The sequence below is a fragment of the Meleagris gallopavo genome, chromosome 8 (assembly GCF_000146605.3).
Source record: "Meleagris gallopavo isolate NT-WF06-2002-E0010 breed Aviagen turkey brand Nicholas breeding stock chromosome 8, Turkey_5.1, whole genome shotgun sequence".
Lineage (NCBI taxonomy): Eukaryota > Metazoa > Chordata > Aves > Galliformes > Phasianidae > Meleagris > Meleagris gallopavo.
The window spans coordinates 23,525,032-23,544,206 of NC_015018.2; the positions used below are offsets into that span (position 1 = coordinate 23,525,032).

Sequence of the window (19,175 nt, forward strand, 5' to 3'; positions counted from 1 at the left end):
AAAAAAAAAAACAGGTCTCAAATCAGACTTTTCTGACTCATTGTGATAAAGCTTCAAAAACACTTCACAAGGCCTCCTAACCTTCTGTGACAAAATATGGCCCAAAGTCCATAATGAATGGCTCATGGCTGACTAATAAATACAGCTGTATGACACAAAGCAAAGCCTGTCCACATGTCCACAGCAAAACAGACTTTGACTCAAAAGTACCTCCTGGTGCTTTCAGGACCTATTCCTTCATCTTACATTCTGAAACCATCATTTGAAGCTTCAGTTTGCAAACATTATTTCTCCATCACTTTTCAGATCCTCTCAGTTTCAAAAATAGCCAATAGATGATCCACATTTCACCATGCTGCTGCCCTTATAGAATGGAGAACATTCAATTAACTTTATCTATTTGCATGGTAGTTTCACAAAATGTATTAATAATATGCACTGAACTTGGCTTCACATTTCTTATCTACCAGCAGATACATCCATTTAGCTTGATAATCAGATTTAAAAGCTATATTCACAGGTAAATACAAAATCTAAACAGACCCAGCTCTACCACAATCTTAATTTTACACTGTATTCTCCCATAGGAGTAATACAGCACCTCCACTATTTCGCTTTTTATTCTGTTTTGTTTCATTTTTCAGTAATGTAACTTACCTTGTATGCTTTGGTTACTGAACTGAAAATCTGATTTTCTCCTCAACCGTTTCCCGTTTCCTATATAATCTGCCACTTATACTATCAGGTCCCTCCAAAGGTGCGTGCAATCTGAGTGATCGTCCAAAAACATTCAGCTCTTCTTAATTTTACCTGTTTTACTCTCACCCTTCTTGTGCTTTTCTATTCCCCTGCTCTTAAACAAGTCCCGACAAAGGCGTGTCGTGGTTTCCTGCCTCACCCTACCCTTCCAATTATCTGACACTCACTGGAAAAAAAAGTCTGCCTCCAGGAGTCAAACTTCACCGAAAGCACGAACGCTCCTACCTATTTGCTCAGGTAGATTAACTGTGTAGATCCCAGACGGGCAAAGCTAGGAAGGCTTAAGTCAGGGAAAATGAACCATTATCACTGCACTTTCTGAGACACAATCTGAGCATTTAACACATGAATTACACCTGTTGGGGCATTTTCTCACAGAAGGTTATGCAGCACCTGCTGATATTGCTGCAAAACTGATGGTGAGATAATCACATTTTGCCACTTGCATACAATGGATTAAACTCCCAGCTACCAAAAATAGGCTGAAAACCATTGGAATCAGTACCCTAAACTGGCTTGCACAGATATTTATTCTCTGCTCAAGAGGCAGCATTATCATTAAGTATCATAACCACATACACAAAACTGAGTAAGCAATATTATTTCTTCTGTATCTATCACTTGCAAAAGGGCAACCAGAGGAGTTGTTAAAGAAATGTGTGCAGATATGAGCCCAGTGTTCGCTGGAGACTTCTTGAGTCAAAGGCAGAAGTTTTGCAATCATTCCTTGATGGAACTTTTTCCATTAATTTGTCCAATTAGTTTTGGAATCTGTACAACAATTTAGCATACCCAAGGTCTTGCAGCAAGCATTTTCACAGTTTAGCTATGCCTTGCAGGAAGAATTTTCCTCCTCCTCCTCCTGAACAAAATAATGTCGTTTGGTGTTTCGTTACAAAAATCAGGATCTGCCATAGCTTCACTTCCTCTACACAGACTTTGTCAGACTTGTACCACAGAATGGAAGAGAACTTAGGGTCATAGAATTGTTAATATTGGAAAGGACCTCCAAAGATCATCTAGTCCAACTGTCAACATGTCACCACCATGCCCACTAAACTATGACCCCAGTGCAGCATCTTGAAAACCTCCAGGAGAGGTGACTATCACTTTCCTATTCCAAAACCTCACCACTCTTTCTGAGAAGAAATTTTTCCTCATAGCCAACCTGAACCTCCCCTGGTTAACTTAAGACAATTGCCTCTCATCATATAACTTCAGGAATAACTTAGGAAATATTTTTGCAGTAACGTTTTGAGAAACAGTAGCTGTGTATGGTCAAGATCATACTCTATTTACACCGGAAATTTTCAAAGGTGTTCAGGAGCACAGTTGGTATACAGCACTACACAAAGAGTTGGCCCTTCTTTGTTGATGGAGACCAGAATTTCATCAGAATTCATCAATGCATCTCTTAAATTCCAGAACTTGTTTTCATATTTATCTTTAGTCAGATGTATGCTTATAGAGCAAAATTTCCTCTTTGCATGGAGGAAATATCCATGACTCTGCCTTCTAAAACAAATCAAAGGATATTTAGATGTCTAAACAAGATGCATGTGGTAATTAAGTCATTAAGAGGTGTAGAGCTCAGTCTAAGACCTTACCAAACTGCTCTTGGCTCATGACTCGACATGAAACATAAAAACAGCTTTAGCTTTATGATCTTCATTGCTCCTTAAAATGGTGCATCACTGTCCCTCTTATTATCAACTTCCTTTTTAACCCTACAGTTGTCATCTCATTTAGATCTGCTCCCAGCACAACACACAGCTGTGTGCCTCAGACATACCTTGGCTGCTCACAGCGATAGCTCAAGGAAAGGACTGAATACACTGGGCTATTCTACGTTTTTATCACCCACCAGTATGAGATGGACTCACTGGAACAGCAAATAGACCTTACTGGAGGAAGAGATGGGACTTCAAATTTTCAATGGAATGCCCTCAGGACTGGAGGAATTCTCTTTTTCCATTACCTTTGTCCTAAAGTTCACTTCTTTTGCTCATACAGGTATAAAGAGAACATAGCAACTTTGGGTAAATAAGCAACTCACAGTATTTTAAGTCCTGAAACATGATTGGTGACTAAGATACTGGTTTAAGGCTTCTTGACAATAAAGCATTAATGGTGCTGCTCTTTATGAGTTATTTTGCCAAATTCTTTGTAGAAAGAAAAAGGAGGAGGAGGAAGCATGACATACAGGTGTCTTAAAAGGAAAGTAGAAATAAACCATACCTCGAGAATACTGACACCGCATTTAGAAGTGAAAGTGCAGCAAAATATGAAGTTGAGGAGGATACTGGTAAAATCTGCCTGACGAAACACACTGATTTGTATGCTCGCATTCTTAATGGGCAAGTACCAACATCAAGGACATAATTTAGAGAGGTAATGAGCTGCTTCAACTTACACTGGTCAGTGATTGCCTCAGGTATTCAGAGCCACTGAAAGCCAAGTGCTTATCAACCTGGCTCACTGCAATGAACTGCAGCTGAGCTCTCTTCAGGCCAAGAGGTCAGCTGTCACTTCTGCAGTAACAGTGGCAGTTTGTGGAGTGGTGGTTAGAGCTGTGGAGGCAAGGTGAGATTCTCCTGGAGGTGGCAATCACCATCCTTCTGTTTCCACATCCATCCTGCTTTAGATTGTAGATGGTGGAGTCTGCAGATGTGGGGTCACACTGCTGCTGCATGTACCTGGGAATGTCCTCCCAGAGGCAGAATTTGCTGCTATCCCTGTTCCCAGCACTACAAGTCACACAGACTTTGATTGTTCCATCAGTGCTTCCCTCTTGCAACTAGAAAGATCAAATCACAGATGGCACTACATTCTCTGGTGCTTCTTTTACCCTTCAGGAGCTTGCATGCTCTTGGGAGGTGCTGGAAAAGTCTGACCTGAAATCCAACGTGAAGGTCTCACACTCACAGAGATTCCCTTGGACAGTGAGTAGCAGAAACATCTGGTTTTCCAGATACTTCTGATGCAAGGAAAGTGCAGAGATAACATCCAAGGATCCACCCTTTGGGCAAAATTGCTTCTATAGCAAAATGAAGCTAATTGTTAAGGACATCAGCAGTAAAAAGCCTTGTGAGTTAATCTGGAGATGGCTGCTTAATTATAAAGCCCTTGCTTAGAACTGGTTTAAGATCTATGAAGATGCCCTAAAAGCCTGCAGCAACTAAAGCTGGCAGGAAAAAGGCTAAGGATCATAGAATCACAGAGTGACCTGGGTTGGTAGGAACCTGAAAGATCATCAAGTTCCACTCCTCCTGCCATAGGCAGGGTAAGAAGTTAAGAGAGATCACACCGTGCGTTCGCTGCACATGGAAGTACGCAGTGCTATAGCAGGATCTGAACCACTTCTCCCTCTGCAAGTCAAGTCCAAAGATAAAGAACCTAGAAATTAAATCTTGTCACAGCCATACTCTAGCACCTTAAAGTATGTTTATGGTTTAGAAACAACCAATTGATAACTATTTGATATCTAACTTCAGAGGGATCTGCTTAGCACAGGATAAATTGCTGACAACACATAAATTACACTGCTAGTGAATCAGCTGTTAATCTGGTTAGAATACTGCAGGCCAACAGAAAGATAGCAAACACAGGGAAGAAGATACAACACCTATTTCCAGGTAGCAACTGCAGTTCCCCATGTGCCTTGGTTTTTGCATGCTTGGGCCAAGCAGCAACAGAACCACCAGAGCACCCTGAGTCACTCCTTTACTCAACATCCCAAGCCCACAGTTTGCACATCACTTGAAAAACTCATCATGAGCAACCTCAGGCATGAATAAAAGCCTTGTGGGGATCTGATCATTTCTTTTAAGGTGCTGAGAGATGAGTAATGTCAAGATGCAAAGAACACATTGCTAACGCAGTCTCACAGATCTCAAGAGAGTTCAGTGATAGACAGAAGTCTCGTCTGTTTGTACTTATTAATATAAAAGCTATAGATCTAAGGACCGTCTTTCCTTTCTCCTTCTGATTTATACAGCACTTCACACAACAGGAAGCTTGTTACAGCTTCTAAGGTCTATCACAACGCACCTAATAAACAGCAATAATTATAATAAAGCCACATATGCATATGGATCATTAAAAAACACTGAGCTTAACAGTATAGGATAAACTGAACTGCACTGATCCAGAGGAAGGACCAGGCTATTCTGGTGGGGGACAGAGAACAGGAGGAGGTGGTTGAAGGCTTGGTCTTGTTGCTCTCACTATCACTATGCAGATGGGAGCAGCACTTGGCAGCTGTAGGCAGCTGTCTGCCTCTGCCCAGAGACAGGCCTGTACACACAGACAGTGGGGCTGTGGTTCTGTCTTGGTGCTCTGAATACAACTGCCTAATAGTTACCTGCAAGCAGCACAGCCTTACAGCTGGGAATGGACATGGGCATTATCTTGTGTATCTGGGACTGCTCCTTATAACAGAAGTTTTGGTGAGAAACAGATCCAAACAAAATACACCTGTGATCTCCTAAAGTCTGCCTGTCCTCTGTGCAGCCTTTTAAGTGCATTGGTGCTTGGGCACATTTTACATCTTGGTACAGGTCAGTCTGCACAGCAGGAGCAGGCTGTCAGGACCAGCCACATCAGATCACCTCAGATGCCATCAAAGCTGGGATGTTAACCAACATGTCTGCAATGTGACAAGCTGTCTGTTATCTCTGTTTCTTGCTCTGTCTTCTTCCTCACCCGAGGCCACTAGGAGCTCCCACAGCTGACCAGCAAACCACAGCATCTGCCAGGGAACACAGTCCTAAAGCAGATGGACCTGATCACTGCTCCTCTGAGAGTTTAAACTACAGAACTTTCATTCACAAGACTCCTCTCCTTCTTGGTGATGGAATAATGAATAATCTCTTCCACTTTGTCTTCCGGGTAAGAGTTGCCTCCAACACATTCTGTACAACAGCACAGCCATGAGCTTAACTGAGTGTCTTGCTTGATGCTGCTAGTTACTTGCAATCAGACCATTGCCCAAAGTGCTTGGTCAATGAGAAAGGAAACCATTCACCAACTATTTTATTTAAGAGAGTGCACAGTCTGATAATTTCCTCTTCTTTAACTTTTAAAAAACTACCTACTTGCAAGTTCACCTGTGAACTCTTTCTCAATTTTAGGACTAGCCCAAAAATATGCACCAGAAAATGCATGATTTGCTGCCTTTGCATATCAAATGTTTCAGCCAGCCAAGCAGCAAAGGGCAGATGACTCGGCTGTGGTGCTGCCAAGATAAATAATGGAAAAAAGACAAAGCAAACTATTTACAAATAACTGGCAGCATGCAAAAAAACTTTCTGGCAGCCCCAAAAAAACAAGGTTGATTTGTGAATTGCAGCCCAGCTGTACCCATGGTCAAAATTCTAAGCAATTAGTATCTCAAACAATTCTACTAGTCCTACCAGCTGCCAGTTGGAAGCCTGCAATTTTTCAGCACCACCGTGAAAAGCAACACAGGAAGAACATTCAATGCAACAGTACGTATGGGATAAAAGTAAAGCTTTGGATAGTTATCTTATAAATCTGACTCAGAAAATACTCACTACTGTTGAGAAAGAATGATTTCTGTCTGCCATCTTGACAGAAGATTTAAATCCCCTTTGGCTAAAAAATCCTGGCAGAAAATGTCTGCCAGGCTCAACAACAGCATGCAGCAACTCACCTCCTACCTCAGGAGAAAGACTCTCATTAGCAGGGTTGGAAACACATGGGAAGGTGATTGGAAAGGCTGCTGGAAGCAACTTTCTTTTTTCTTCCTTTCTCCAGCCCTTTATGTCTTTTTCCCCAATAAGTTTCAAAGGGTCACTTTTGATCAGTGATTATTTCACATTCCAGAAAGGATTTTTAGGAGGCCCTAGGAAGAGAACACTGATGTTCTGACACTCAGATGAGTTTGTCCACAATACAATTTGAATATATTTAGTTACAGGCAATGAAATGAAATGCTAGGACATACACAAGGTTGTGCACAAAGCCCATAGCTGATAGCCAGTCCAGGACGACTGGACAAGTGCTGAGGATAACTGCAGACTCAGTAGGGAACTAAGCACCAGCACTGATTGTTGCTAGATTAAGCTTCTTGTACTTACATAACTAAGATTTAGAAATATGAGGGGTTTTTTTTGAGTTTCAGTTGTCCTATTTGAACTCTGGAAACCAAATCACACAGTAGATATTGTCTAGCACTACTAAAACTGCATAAGGCGGCTGTGCTGAGCACTACTACAGTGTCACTTCCTAAGTGCATTTTTCCTGCTATCAAAAATGAGGGAAGTTAATTGTTATCATAAGCACAAAGGTTGGCAAAGTCTGGGTAGGATGATGAAAAATAATGACCTACAAAAATCACATGAATTCTAACTGTATTGCAGGCTGAGTTTGTAGATGTGCTCCTGTTTGTGCAGTCATGGCAGTAGGTTTGCTAATTAATACTAACATCTAATATTGAAGGGCTAAGAGAGTCCCCTTAGTTTAAATCTAGATCAAATTGAAATCATGGCATTATATTTTTTTATGAAGAAACTAGAAAATGGCATCCCAGTGGTGAGTACGTAGACTTGGAATATGCAAGATCTGGCACAAGTCCTCTCTCTGATACACCTGTAATGTAGATTTAAAACTTAAAATTTTCACACTGTTCTCTCTACTCCTCTGATCAGATAGTATGCTCTGGGCTAAAAAGGCTTTCAGAAAACATTTCCTTCAAAACAGTAAGTTTTCTAGGAGACGTGTCAAGCTTATGAAGCCACATTTCTGATTGAAATTTAAAAAAGCGTTTTTGTAAAAACATGTTATAAAATATGTGCTTTGTGTACCCTGAGAATTTCTTATCATTTCTCTGGGACTCATGCATGATGAAGACTGAAGCTGCTCAGCAAACTTCCTGACTCACACTTTGAATGAAAGATCAGAACTACAAGATTTCTCTCCCAGAAGTCATCTCTGTTACATAGCAACACACTCCTTCCTCTTCCTTGCTAGCAAGGTGCTATCTGTGATTAGGCTCTCAAGCATTTCAGGGTGGTGCTCACTTTTCACTGCCAAACTAAACAGAATGAAAAGCTCTCGATGGGCCACTGAGGTGCTCCCTGTAAGGAAACATGCTGTATTGTGAGCCACATTTATTGCCAGTGATTAAAAGGGATTTTCTGCTCTGCTTCAAAACCATAAATCAATTAGCTTTCAAACACGTGGTTATCTGACTATTGGGAAAGAGTTTTGAACCAGGAGGAGATTGTTTTCCATTAACATAAAGCTGAATTATGCTTGTTTCTGTTGCATTTGTTTTGATCTGGTTTAGCACCGCACACTATGGAGCAACTCTACACCTTTATTTGGTACAAAAGATAATATCATAGCACATGCAATAACTGCCTGGGGCAAGCAGTCACGTGAAACTGATTTAATTCCAATTTCTGCTTCTATTTATTTGTTGCACTGGTCCCCAGTAAAGGCTTGAATCCCTCACCCTGGCTTCTATCTTTCTGCACCTGCTTTTCCTGGGGCACAAAGCCTCACCTGCCGTGTACAGACTTGCAAAGCCTGAATTTAAATGGCACTCCTTTATTAGAAAATACATTCCAGAAGCATAAAATATTATTATCCAATACACACGGCTAGAAGACTGCTGATCTGCAGGACTGGGAGCACAAGACAGGACATGAGACTTTTGGTAGCATCAGTCTCCAGAATACACCATACATGGCAGCTGGAAGCACATGTTTTCAGTACTGAAGTTGAAGACCCTTCTCTTTCACACTGTACAAAACACTGAACTAAAAAAAATGCATTACTCTCATGCAGAGCCAGTAGCACCTCTTCAGAGTTGCCTTCTCTTTGGAAACACAGAAATTACAGAAATTATGCCTCTGCCACTTTTTTCTCTTTTCCCAAGAACTGCTAAGTAACGTCTAGGACACCTCAAAAGAGAGGTGGTCAAAAGGAAAGGGAGGTGGCTGCCACCTTCTACTCTGCCCTTGCGAGGCTCCATCCGGAGCACAGCATCTAAGTCTGAGGCCCCCAGTACAGGAAGGATGCAGAGCTGTTGGGAGTGAGACCAGAGGAGGCCACAAAGATGATTAAAGGGCTGGAGCACTTTTCCTATGAAGAAGGATTGAGAATTGGGCTTATTTAGCTTGGAGAAGAGAAGGTTCCAAGGAGACCTCACTGTGGCCTTCCAGTACTTGAAGGGAGCTTACAAGCAGAAGGGGAACTGACTTTTTACACAGTCTAACAGCAGTAGGACAAGGGGAAATGGCTTTAAACTAAAAAAAGGGAGAGATTTAGGTTAGACATTAGGAAGAACATTTTTATTCAAAAAAGTGGTGAGGCACAGGCTGCCCTGTGAGAGGCAGTTGAGAAAAGCTGTTCCAGAGGCACAAGTCCAGGCTGGGCAGCCTGATCTAGTGACCGGCAGCCCTGCCCATGCCAGGGGGCTGGAACTAGATGGTCTTTAAGGTCTCCTCCAACCTACATCATAGAATGGCTTAGTTTGCAGTGCATTGTTTCTACTCCTTGATTTAACACCTAACATTTTTAATTTCATTTTTTTTAAATTTAAATTAGAAGTGCAATGATTTTTAGCTTTCTGTTTTTATTTTTTTTTCAAATGTAAGCTAGCTAGCTCTTCTGAAAAGACAGTAACCTTCATAAGGTGATGCACCAACAGATCTATGGAGTAAGTTGTGCACAACACCTTTGATACGACTTTATTCCTGTTAGAAGTAACGTGTCAGATATTACAAAGAAAGACTATAGTAAAAGCAACATTTTCAAAATGCTTTTTGTAGGCTACTATGCACGCTTTTTCTAACTCAAACTAAAAGGTAAGCTCATGGTGGATTTCACAACAGTTTCTACATGACTTGTGCACCAGTACAGTATCTTTCTGCTCCTTATTAAGGCTTTAGTTCATACAACAACTTCCAGTAGTAAGGTATTTCAAAACCATCAACTATTTTCTTAGGAAATGGAACAGGGTGGATGGACTGAATGACTGCATAAAATATATGACTCTTTCAATAAATACCATACAGAGTCAAAGTCAACAAGTCCTAAGCTTTCGTCAACACCAAGAGTTAAAAACATCATCACAGGACATTATAAGCAGTCCTTGACTCCCTAAGAACACCTCAGGAACAGGCACTAAAGGAGTCACATCTCGAGCTTCCGCTTGCGGCTGACTCAGTCTGCCAGTAGACTCTTTCAACAGAGGATGATAGATGTTACAGGTGACTCTGCACAGAACGTACTTTTCTTCTGACTTTTGATATGAATTGACTGCTTATAAAAAGTCTCACTTCTAACAGCTTTGCAGAAAGCACAACAGTCTTTCTCTAGCCTTGTAATTGCAAGCATCTAGACAGAGGAAACTGTCTACAGTGTGCTGTTTGTTCTGTCGTTGGTTGTCCCTGTCACAATCCTGGTCTTTGCTCTGATCGTGAGAAAGCTGGCACAGGCTGAAACTGATCCAACTTCCTGCCCCACAAGGAATTTTCTCTAAGATCTAAAAGTACAACGTCTACTTTTCTCAATTTCTATTGTTGTATAAGGATTTTTATGGTTTATCATAAGAACTATATATTTTACCTTTTATATTTTCACGTCGTATTTTTATGCTTAAATTAAAATATACATAAACGATTTTTAATTCTTATCATTTTGTCTCTTTCACAGTGCTTTTCATTTGCATCTTGTTATGTAACCACAGAGTGGTTCCTTTCATTTCTATATGCCAGCACTTCAGCATTTTTGATGTCACATCTGTATCTCACAGCCTGGCACAGAATTCCTGACCATACAAACAGTCCTGTAGAGACGGAACTACAGAGCAGACCCACAGTATTCAACAGTCGCAACAGAGACTCAACATTACTCTTAAGAAGCCACTTCTTAAGAAGCCAGTCTCCATTTTTGTTGTTGTTGTTTTTTGCCTTGCCTCTGAGTTAATTAGGAACAGAAGTTGGAAACCATGGCTGAGGCTGCAGAATAGTTGGAGTCACGCCATTTATCAATAGCAAGGAGAACAAATATTTGAACAGCACTGTTGAAGTTGAAATTCACAGCTAGAGTTTTTCAATCAGTTTTAGGATTCCTCACTGCTCTTTAATGTAGAGCATCTTTCAGTTTGTAACTTTCTTCTGATATGGGTTAAAAACAGTATTTGGCATCATTCATAGCAATTTTCTTTCTGCTTCCATTCCCCCATGTCTCCAAGCCTCCCACCTTTCCTTAGAGATCATGCTACTGCAAGCAAATCTGTAGCCAGACACACCTTTCCCATACAATACCAAAGTGATACACTAACTCCAACCAAGGTCTGTTCAGTGAAGGATAAACAAAAAGAAAATTTGTGACACAGCAGAGAGCAGAACAGATGCTAGTCTGTGGTATTTCCACCTGAACTATTCCTGCTTCAAAAGAGGAACATCTATCCATGTTTAATGGTCCAGCAGTACCAACAACAGCAATACCATCTGCAGAAATCAGGCAGCTCTGTCACAAATGCTGGTCTGGTAGTTCATGCAGAGTTAGAATTGAGATATCTGAACTGCTGCTGCATTGACCACGACTCATCTAACTAATCTGCAACTCATTTCTACAATCAAAATGACAATGGCAAGATAGCAATTGTAGTGCAGCTCTCCAATATACCAGATTTAATTGAGATAGTTTTGTTTTCTGCAGGACTCCTATGTCTTCTGGAGGCAAGAACACCTCTTTATTTTTAACTGCTGACTTCATGTAGTTCTCATGATGGTTACATAGAAAAGAAGATCCTACATTTTCTGAGATCATACTGCCTTGCACAGTTGGGCTTTACCTGCTCAGTGTTATTGTAAAAGGTGCTACAATTTCAGTTACAACAAATAAATCAGTGAGGATATAAACAAAGAATATACAGAGAAGACAACAAGCAGTAGCTCACTTTACCACAAGAGCTTCTTAATGTAATCTGGCTGCTAGGCTCATCACAGCTAATGTTTTGCTTCTTGACCTCCCCAGTAATGGCAACACAGGGATTCTATCACTCATACAACATTGCCTTCAAGAGGATCTCATTTTACAAACCAGATTTCCTCAAGTGCTAAGAATCTTTAAAATTGTAAGCAAAAGGAGAAATGGCAGCATGATGACCAGTATACTGCACTGTTCAGCTGGCATGGCAAAACCTTGGGGTAAAAGAAAGCTTTTATTTTCTGTTGTTTTATTTTCTGTGTTGCTTGTATCAGGACTTGAACTTCAGGCTACCAGATAATTTTTGAAATAGTTCTAAAACATTTGCAAGTGAACATTCAAAACTTAGAGCCAAGATATTTAAGTAGTCTTTACTTCCAGTTTGTGGCAGATTTTCTGACTTAGCTCCGAGCCTTCTGGCTACGCCCATCTCTATTTCCACGTCTCTGATTGAAAAGTCCCTTTTCTAACCCAAAGTACTGAACTTTTCCAAAAGCTGAGGCTTTTGTGCATCAGCAAGATGACTAGCTGGAAACTTAGCTGTCATTCAGACTCTTCATTTCAAAGTGATTCAAGAGACCTGTGATAACATGCAGTCTTTCCTCATCAAAATCAAGGCACCTTGGGCTCATCTTTACTCTGTACTTTATGGATTTCAGATATACCTGCAGGGATGGATCTTTCTGGGTATACTTAATGTTCTAGCAGGGCTGCCAGATATGTGTTATGGTAGATACCTTACTTAGCCTGCATCTGCAAAGGAAATGCTCTTTGACTCCTACTTTATTAACTTCCATGATTCAAGTTGTCAGCTGAAGGCTTTGTAATCTCTGTACCTAAAAACGTTTTTAGTTTCCAGCACAAAGAGTTCAGAACAAAATAACAGTCTTTGTTAGATCATCATGGATCAAATGCAGTGGTGATATGACATCAAGAATCCTCACAAACAATTAAGTGTGTGTATGACTGGAGTTTCCTCCACTGAGTTCATTAAACCGAGTTTCTCTTGCAAAAACAACCCACAGACAAGAAGCTCAGTGAGAACTCCGTTCCACTGCTCCCCCTTCTGACAGAATAACATTTGCCTAAGCCGGTAAGGACATTGTGAGTCTGTATACATTTGGTCTGAAGTGTATGTGTAATTCGAAGTATACAACATTGTACAACTATAGAAAAATAAGAGTAAAAAAGCCTTCAAGTAGGTATTTAGTCCATCTTTCTGTCCCACGATCCAGCTCCAGCCTAACTTGACAGATTTTTCATTAAAAGACTTCAAAACCTATAGAGGTTTCAGAGCCTCCCAAGGCAACCCAGTCTGCATCTCACTATGGTGACTGATACAAAATAACTGGGGAGTTTCAAACCAAGTATCTCTTGCTTCAGCTGACGATCACTTTCCCTCTTCCATTCATAGTGTAACTTAGTAACTTTTTTTTTTGTTCATCCAGCTTTTATGTGCTTGAATAACACGGTCATAGACGCCAGTAGGGGTCTGAACAGCAGGCTATACTTTTCCTGCCCCAGCAGCTTTCCCCAGATCACTGCGAACTAATCATTAGCCTTCACGGGGACTACCCATATGCTTAAAGTAAAATGCATATTTAAATATCTCGCTGAACTGGGGACTTCATTCCCAGCACTGCCCAAGGCTGTTTAACACATGCTGGTCTAGTTTAATTGCACGACGCTTCAGTTAATTGCTGTTTAGACAATAACAATCTGGCAGTTTTGCAGATGTCTTTAAACTTGCAACTGCAGGTAAAAACTACCACATTTTGCTGGTAAACGACTACCAGTGCCAAACTGGTGAAGCTCATATACCTGACCAACAGGCAATGATTAACTTTTAGTTTCATTAGGTATTTACTTAAGCAATGCAGGCATGAAAATTGTGCACTGGAAACTGATTTTCTTAATATTTCCAGAAGCAAATAATTTTGTCAACCAACAGTTGTATCCAATACCTAATGCTTACTGATATATATGTATATCCCCAGACTTGTGTATAGGTTTTGATACCCCTCAATCTCAGAACAAAAAATGTGGGAGAGAGAAGAACATCTGTAACAGCCAATGCATGCCAGAAGTATGCAATCAAACAAAACAAAGAAATCAACAAGCCAAAACATGCACATAAAATATTAAAATGAAGCCATAGAAAAACAGAGATCAAGAGAATAAATGCAATGGAAACAGATTGAGCAAGTGCCAGAGTCAAGAGTAGTCAGCTCACATGGGGAGGTTAGTGAACTACAGATGGGACTGGAGTTTATAGGGACTATCAGAATGACACGCTCCTACTTCTATTCTTTAGTTTACAGTACCTATTTTCTGCACCAGTGGAATCCCTCTGCTGTTCCTAAAACAAATGCATTGTGCCCAGACAGCTGAACAAACTAGTGAAAAAAGACAGGCACCTAGGAGCAAAGAAGTGTACAGGGTAATATAAGGATGTACAGTTCCCAACTTATAAACAGCTTATTAATAAATGAGCAGATGATCAAATACAAGAAACTGTTTGTTGTGTATTTGTTTGTATGTGAATTAATCCCGGAATATTTCTGTATCAAGCATTGAAGGAACTTACAGGACAATAAAGAGTACTTTAAAGAATTAGAAATAATACCCTAAGAGTGTCCCTTGAATGCACTGTTTAATGTTTTACCCAGGACCTGTAGTTTTAAAACTGCAGTGGAAAAAAAAACAATAAATATTTAATCAATTTCAGTGAAATCAGCAATACAAAAGATGAAATGGGTTCACGTGCTTTTGGTGTTTCAAAAAGAAATGCAGCAGTAAGAGCAGCAAAAGAGCTGCTTCACAGGGTGTGTACGACGCTCAGCATCGTAGCTGGGAGTACAGTTTCTGCACATACTTTTACCTTTCTAAGTAAACCTAAATATTCCTCTGTAAGATACAGAAGACCAACAGTTAGAGCCAGGCACACAAGCTGGTAATGCAAAGTGAAAAAGTGAAAACTCCTTCCAGTTTTTACAGAAAAGCTTAACACAGAGAAGTGCTGGACTAGAGCTACTTCAACAGCTTTTACACTCCATTTTAGAAAGGGAGATTCCTGCTTTAAGGAAAAAAAAACAAAAAACAAAACAAAACAAAACAACCTGAAATAAAGTTTCTTGCTGAAATGGAAAAGAAAAACACTGTCATGAAACAAAACAAACTACACGGGGCAGATGACAATACTCTTGATTACACTTCATACCCATGTTTCACACACCACTAAGTGGATGCACCTATACACGCATTGTTGATCTTCGAAAAAATGAAGGATCCCACAGAGGACTCTTCTACCCAGACATCAGTGGGGACAGTTGAAGGTTAGTCATGCCCAGTTTCACATGCTCCAAAGGCAGGGTACACGTTAGGTAATGCTCCAGGATGATCTGTGATCTATCTGTTGATCTCACAGCCGCAGAGTCTTTCAAGAGAAAACCTGTCAATGCATACCCATGTGCTGAGTTACCACCGAGTATTTAACAATGATGAAATACCATATTCAGGCATGTGTTTTCCAATACAATATTTGTCATTAACTCAATGAAAAAATGCACTAAGCTTGAAAACATTAAAACCGAAGTAACTCTTCTTTCAGCTGTAAATGGAGATTTCCAGTTGCAGGAGTGGCACGACTGCCATCAAAGAGGCTGACAAAGAGAGCTGCTTCCATGACTACTGACACATGTGACAAACGTTACTGATGCCAGGACTTCAAAGCTGTGTGGTCCACCGATAGGAAAACACTCCCAGATAAAGTGCGAATAGCCATTTCTAATCTGGTTCACCAAAGAATTTTCTTTCTATTCTTACTATCATTTCAGCACTCCTGAACAAATGTTCACCACCCAAGCATGCTGAGGGGACTGGTTGCACTCCCTCACATCACGCTGATAAAATCAGCAGCAGTTGAAGTATCTCAACACCACATGAAGCAGTGCTGTTAGCTGACCCCACCTGTCACACTTCTGCTAACTCAGGACAACAAACAGCCTTGCAAAAACCCACTTCTGCAGACATTCAACATGAGGCCAGTTCTGCTCCACTTCACAGAATCACAGAATCATGGGTCGGATGGGATCTTTAAAGGTCAGCCAGCCCAACTCCCCTGCAGTGAACAGGGACACCTACAGCTACATTTCAAGTCGGTAGGAGGTTTCACCATGGCCTCAAATGTCACAAGGACTAAATCCAACCCATTCACGTAGTATGAAATCAGTACAATTTCTATAACTCTCTAGTAAAGCTCCTTCTATACGCCTACATGGAGAAAGGAGTTCAACATACAGTTATTTCAGACATAAACACAAAAAGGAAATTTGCACTGAAATTACTTTGTAAATAACCAGAACAAAACATTACAGTTAGCTCACAAACACTGATATAAACAGTTTGAGATGAACCAATAGCTGACACAGATGATGTGTTCTACTCAAGAAACTTAGAGCAGCCAAAAAGTCTCAGCACATGTATTTCACGTTGAACGGAATGGGACAGAAGCATTCTTATTGCTTCCTCACAGCTGAGCATTTTGAAAGGATGACTGACAAACAAGTATTTATTTAGTTCTCACTGTCTGTAAGTATCTTAAATCTTTTGACTTTAAAGAATTTGCTTCAATCTTTATATTAAAAAGCATGTTTCCTACCTTTTCACAATTGCTGACAGTTTTTTTTTCTTTCTAATTTAGCTGTACTCAGAAGGGATTTTGTTTGCACAAATAATAAACAGCCATACCCCATCAATTACAACAATAATAACACTTCAATTATCAAGTAAGTTATTAACTGTATGAACAGGAAAACAAAACAAAAAAACCTTTCAACCAGCTCTGCCACAAGTATTTTGGATTTTCAGCCTGTCTGCAGTATAAGTTATGTATTTGACAGCATTGCCCCTCTGATACCTCAGCTAATTAAATGGCACTTTACTGTCACCAGTATCCAAAGATGCAAAATTCTCTGTACACTTCATCCGTATTTCATCCTTAGGAAAACACCTCTAAGTTTTTACTTCATAAGAGTTTCTGTAGCCTCGGGTAAATGAGTTATTTTGTTTCTTAGTAACATGGAGGAAGTGTATTTTCAAATCCTGCATGCTGACACAGCAGTCTGGGAGGGAAGGAGGTGTGGCTCAGTATTATGGATATTTTTCTAAAACAAACCATAATGAGGGATGTTGATGAAGTGATAACAGACAAGAATCACTGTTGTCTACCTTCAGAGCCACAGTGAGACCCCAGGAGTTCAGGAGGAATGTAGGGTGTGCATCTCCACCTGTGCTTATCTGCTTGCTGCAGCATTTGATTGGCATCCCAGCATGGCACCCAGTGGGTAGTGCGTGTTACCTGCAGTCCTGCAGTCCATCGGTAACAGACCTCAAATTATCTCCATCTGCACTTGCAATCAAGCCACGTCCGAGCTTTTAGTTTCACTCATATCATGCAAATACACCCCCAATGACTCTACTCAACTGAGCAATGTCTGTCATTCTCAGAGAAGACTCTGTTCTGTCAAATACCAAGGAGTCTACTTTTCCCCAGTAACAGCTGAGGAAATTGCAAGAACCTCTGTTACTTGAAGACATGGAACATTAAGACACCAAGACCAAGCCAGATTTCACCCACAATTTCTCCAAGAACATCTTCCTTCCAATCTCATTCTAAAAGTTAAAACAGACTTTTTACAAAGCCCAATTTAACAACTACCTTGAGTGAGCATTACAGGGCAGAGAGATGCATGTTCCTTAAGAAAAACAACAATACCTTTAACACAAAAATATGATTAGAGCATCACACATGACAAAAAGCTGTACCAGGTACTAGTCTGGGCATGGGTTTAGATTTAAAAGGCTTATATTTTCTTAAAATAATGATCATTCAGTTCTCCACCAAAGACAAGAAGACTGAAGGTCTGTTTATTGTTTCCTTTCACTGCCTGCTAGTCTCACAAAGACTTCAAACACTGTAATTTTTGGCAAGACTATGTCAGAGAAAATCCCACATGCGAAATGAAAATAAAAGACATTCTTATGTTGTTCCCTTTTATTAGCTCTGTGCCTCACCCACTTGGTTATTCTTGCATGCAGCAGCAAGAACTAGGAAGACCAACTCAGTTGGCTCTTACATTGTTATCATTTGTTCTGGCAAATTGCAGTACCTCTCAGCTACAATAAATTAATTCAGTTTTTCCTTTCAAGACAGGTACCTTGAAAATTGAAGGAAAAAATAAGGGGTTGTCCAAGCAAGCCCCAAGTTGCACAGCAGAAAAGGCAGCACAATTCTACTCTTGCTTTAGCTTTATGCTGATGACATTCTAGTGACTTCAGTGTAACTACTGGACATTTGCACCATTACAAGTGCAGAATCTATATCTCAAGGTCAAATTCTGTTGTAGTCTAAACTGGTTTTACTGTGGGAATCTATGCAGCCATTCCTTTAAAATACTTAAACAGCTATAAACAAGTCAGAACATTTTTGAGGAGTGAATTGCAGCCAGTAAAAACACAGCCCCAAGGCCTATGCAGAAGTGGGTAGGAACTGAAAAAATTCTGCAGCAGTTAGTGGTTGGATGCTCAAGAACACTCCACCCTGCTGCCTCAGGCAAGAGAAAACATGTAGACAGTGCACAATACTTCATGCGTCAGGATACATCATTTGGCTTTAAGCAAGATCAATAGATTTCAAAAAATAAGGAAAGGGGACAATGCACAAGTGCCTCAAGACTCAGCATGTTGGCTAACATCTCAATTACTCATGGGCAACGCTTAGAGAGAAAAGGCACAACTGTTGTGCCCAACAAGCTGTTCAATGGAAGTTCTGGCACTCCGAAAACATTTCTGGTGCTCTGGAAGAGAAGAATCTGTAAAGTTCAACACCAGAGTCAGTATCCTTTCTCTCCCCTTTGGATGTGCTGCAATAGATAATGCCACAGAGGCCCATAACATGTTCTTGTCATGTCAGCACTGATGTTTAAGCCCTACTGCTCCTCTAGAAATGTAAGGTTAATGAAAGAGACCTTAAAAAGAGAACACTTGTATAGGTGAGTTGTCTGCCATTCAACTGGTGTAAACTGAAAAAATCCAATCAATAAAGCCTCATCACTGGAAAACCAAATAAAACTAAAGTAGTAAGCTTTCAGGGATGTCTTTCATGGAAACAAGTTTCTCTGAAGGGAAGCAGTATGCTCAGCAAACACATCTCGCTAACAGTATTACCCAGTGCTCAATTTCCTATAATTTTTTCCTTTAATTTTGCATAACTCAAACTATTTTGACCACAAAAACGAATAAAAAGCAATCAATCAACAGCTATTATAATGCTTAACTGTAAGCACATATTGGTGAGCTTAACTGAACTGTTGCAAAATGCTCTACAGAATGCCATAGACGTGCTGGTATGGTAACACATACACAATCTCTTTTTCCTTGAGGGAAGC

The 19,175-nt window shown here is 40.3% G+C and overlaps 1 protein-coding gene across 1 annotated transcript in view; it reads right to left on the reverse strand.

Moving 5' to 3' along the window:
- COL17A1 (collagen type XVII alpha 1 chain) overlaps positions 1-915 on the reverse strand; it is a 39,277-nt gene extending 38,362 nt beyond the window's left edge. Inside the window, exon 1 of the mRNA XM_010714675.3 lies at positions 658-915. The gene's annotated coding sequence lies outside the window, so the exon portion shown is untranslated. The remainder of the gene's footprint in view (positions 1-657) is intronic.
- Positions 916-19,175: the final 18,260 nt, after the last annotated feature.